The sequence below is a fragment of the Cystoisospora suis genome, assembly GCF_002600585.1.
Source record: "Cystoisospora suis strain Wien I chromosome Unknown contig_18, whole genome shotgun sequence".
Classification (NCBI taxonomy): domain Eukaryota; phylum Apicomplexa; class Conoidasida; order Eucoccidiorida; family Sarcocystidae; genus Cystoisospora; species Cystoisospora suis.
The window spans coordinates 28,241-31,919 of NW_027152820.1; the positions used below are offsets into that span (position 1 = coordinate 28,241).

At 52.6% G+C, this 3,679-nt stretch overlaps 1 protein-coding gene across 1 annotated transcript in view; it reads left to right on the plus strand.

The window, feature by feature from the left end:
* Nucleotides 1–1,529: 1,529 nt before the first annotated feature.
* Nucleotides 1,530–3,679, plus strand: part of CSUI_000030 (atp-binding cassette g family transporter abcg107) — a gene marked incomplete at its 3' end in the record, with an annotated part of 12,104 nt that continues 9,954 nt past the window's right edge. Inside the window, exons 1-2 of the mRNA XM_068060265.1 lie at nt 1,530–2,410; nt 2,613–3,448. The remainder of the gene's footprint in view (nt 2,411–2,612; nt 3,449–3,679) is intronic.

Consider the following 3,679-nt stretch of genomic DNA (forward strand, 5'->3'; position numbering starts at 1 on the left):
CTTTTCATGGGCGTCTTCGCCCATCCAGTATGGGGTGTAAATACGCCCGGCGGCTTGCAGAGCTACTTTCGCTCTCGGCCGCTCCGCTGTCAGAGACGCATTGAACAAACGCGTAACATCTCCTGCCGCGGTCACACGCAGATGGGCCCCCCTTCCTTCGGACCCGCCATCGCAGATACGGCTACCTCACAGGGTGAGGCGTTTCAGGCGCCTCCCGTCCACCAGTCGAGCGAGCCCCGGCTGGCTGAACGACTCGGCACTGTAAGCATTCATGACCTTGTCACGGACGGGAAAACTGCGTCGACCAGGGAGCCCTAACTGCACCATTTGGACTGTGTGTAAGATGCGGTCTGAGTATCTTCGGTCCGTTCCTTGCCGGCTGCTATGGTGTGGTGGGGATGTGACCTAGCGCTCATCTGGGGCCTCCATGAGCCCGAAGCTCCTAATAACCACAGGCATCTCCCTGCCCAGTATAGAATGTACCGGCCGAATCACAGCCAAAGTACAGTAGGACAATAGACCGCTCCACAGGTGTACTGTAAGGCCTGTGACGCTCGTTCGCCCAATGTGTCTCGCCCTGCTCCGTAGTGGTTGCTGTTGTGAGTCATTGGTGGGTCTCGTGTGGTAAGCGTATGCTGTTTGCGTGGTTCGATGCATGGTGTGCTCCGAAGTGGACCGTCGGCGCCACGGATCTGATGCGCCGCCACGGCGCTTCACAGCGCGAGTCGTGGAGATGGTCAGCATAGAATCGAACTTCGTAGGTGTGCCTCACACCGTTACAGGTACTGGTACCGCACCGCGAAAGAGTGAAAACAAAAGAAATGGCTGTCTTCGTGCCTATCCTACACTAGGAAAATCTACGTGTTCGGAAAATCCCGGCCACTCCGTGTGGACTACTGATCAGTGCTGGTAACCACATTATTGCTGCAAGGTCTGCTGTTAGTAACGCGAGGGTACTGCATATCAGCCGCCGTGCATTCTACTGACAGGCGCATCATAGGCGAGCCAGTTCCCCAGCGGTCGCACACAGCAAAGCCCTCCCTGAACGGTTCCGCACACGGAGTGGCTGCTCATAGGGCAGGTGGGCGTGTAGATCTCATGCGAGGTGTAACGGCGCAGGCACTGCAGCCATGGGAGGGCTACCGAAACAACAGGAAAGCTACCTCTTACTTCTTTCCTCCCTTTTTTCTCGCTGCGGGCAAGCAGTAGTTCTCTGTTCTGTTTCGGCTATCCCGCTTCAATGTAAAGGCTGGTGGCGGTGTATATCTTCTACGTTTGCTGGAAGTTCAACACAGAAAGTTGCTGAACACCATCTCTTACCGGATTCTTTTCTCCGCTACGTTCTGTCTCTGTCTCCCGCGCCGTACCCCCTTCCCGTCTCTTGGTCCGTTCACGTACAAGGTGTCATCCGTCCGACTTTGCGATCGAGTTGTCTTGCATCTCTTCCACCAGACAAAGCTGAAGCCTCATCTGAATACAGGGACGGGATTCAAGAAGGGGTCATGCCTTCTGTAGTTCAGCGTTTTCTTTTTCTTTTTGAGTCTACATATCTATCTCTTCTTTGTGTAAGCATGTCTTGCGTCATTTTCAAGGTAGGCCGGCGTCGCTCCCCACACCGGAGCTGCTCAACTTCTTAATGTGAAAGCGCCCCTTTCTTTCGCGTACTCCAGGAACCACCCCTGTCCCTTTTTGCAGTGAGGGCAGCTCACACAAGCGTGCGCGTCCATGAGCTGTGGAGATACCACGCTGCCAATATTTCCATTTGAAAGATTGACACCTCACTTTCTGGCGGTCCTCCCTACCAGTGCACGCTCTCCGTGCGCGGTGTATTCTGCGGCTGTTTTCGAGCGTTCTTTCGACATGATTAGCTGGTACCCAACACCCTTCCGCAAGGACGCACTTGATGAGTTTTGAAAGATATACTGGGGTCCAACTTTCCATGCGTTCACTTTCTCGTGTGGATCTGCCGGTCTATGGAGGCACAACTTTCTCAGGCAGGAATGGACAGCTTCACGTTCTCCGCTTTACTTCCAGAAAGAAATCAAGGGGGGTGACTCAAACAATTTCCCGACCAAACTCTCGTTATTTGAAAGAGATCGAAAAGGTTTAAGGGAAGAAAAATCCAAACAAGTGTGCTTCTTCTAGGGAGAGGGATAGCGCCAGCTCTTTTGACGTCATTCTACTGCAGGCAAAGATTGTCATCACAGGACATGCCCACCCGGGTCTACAAGACGGTGCCAGTGTACACGCGGACGCTCCCCTGGAGTGTACATATACTGTTCGATACCCCTGCCGGCGAAAGGTCTACACGAGCCTTGTGGTGTGTAGGTCGCTCCTCCGCCAACTCGCCTGCGCTCTTCGTGCACGTTCGGGTTATATAGCGGTTCACTAAGTTTGCTACGACGTGCAGGTATGTACACCCTTCTTTCTTGAGTGACGTCCACGTTGCAGTATACATACACCCACTTCGCTGAGGTGTACATACACTTTAGAGTGTATACACATTCGCTTTCTCGTGTCTATAAAAGAGCCCATGGTGGCTATACGTGCACTCCATGGTATTTGTTGCTTCTGTGTTTTTTCCTGTTTGCGCTTTCCCTTCTCCCTTCCAGCATGCCTTCAACGGTGGCTGTGAGTCTTTCCAAGCGACCTCCTGACGTCAGCAGGGCCGTTTCCTCTTCTGGCTTGCCAAGCGAATCCAACGCTACCGGGGGGGAAGGCGGAAGTGTGACGGCGGGGAATTCTATCCGGAAGAGGAGGACCTATACCACCGATGAGGGCGAGCTACTACACAAGACAGGAGACAGCTCAAGAGGTCCCGAAGTCTCTCACGGAGAAAAAGAAGAAGAGCAAGAACAGTCTCACCAACTGCACGCTTCTGTTTGTCAAAAGCCTATCACTTTAATCGCAAGAAAGTTTTCCTACTCTGTTCGTTTAGGAAACCCTTGCATCCCTAGGGACTGTTGTCGTGGAGGCGGCCGTGGTGTGAAGGAGAAGAGAAAGACAGCAGGTTCTCTAGGTTCTTTTCCTACTGTCCCTAGTCAGCTTATCTCGCCGGAGGGCGGACAGAATGGACAACAAGCCTCCTCAGATGGAAGCGGTGTCGGTGCGAAAGAAAAGCAGGCGAAGGCGGGGGAGGGGGGAGAACAAGCACCGAGGGGGGAGAAGAAAGAAGAACAACCCTCAGAAGATCTAGAAGCTGGACGAAGGAGAGGCGGTGATGACGATGAGGGACGGACCTTTCAGAAAGAAGGCGACGAAGTAGGTCTCTCTGGAGAAGCGAAGCTCCACACAAGGGAAAGAGCACAACCTGGAGAACAGAGAGATGGAGAAGGACAAGTCAAAGCGATTTTGAGTGATATTGATTTATATGCAAAACCGGGGGAGATGCTTGTTATCATGGGCCCTAGTGGCTCAGGCAAGACGACGTTGCTTAATGCCTTAGCAGGTAAATACAAGTTGACTAGAAGACTGCTACTTCATATGTAAGGCGTGTCTTTGGTTGAAGCTCTCACGAAGGTCGCATTGAAGACGCGGAGAAGGAGAGGGAAGAAGTAGAAGAAGTATACTCGTTCCCATGACTATGTCATAGAAGGCGAAGCAGCAAGCGAAAGCCGTGTCGACTGGAGAGAGAGAGAGACAGAAAGAAGACGCTATAAAGCAAGAAGAAACAAAAAGA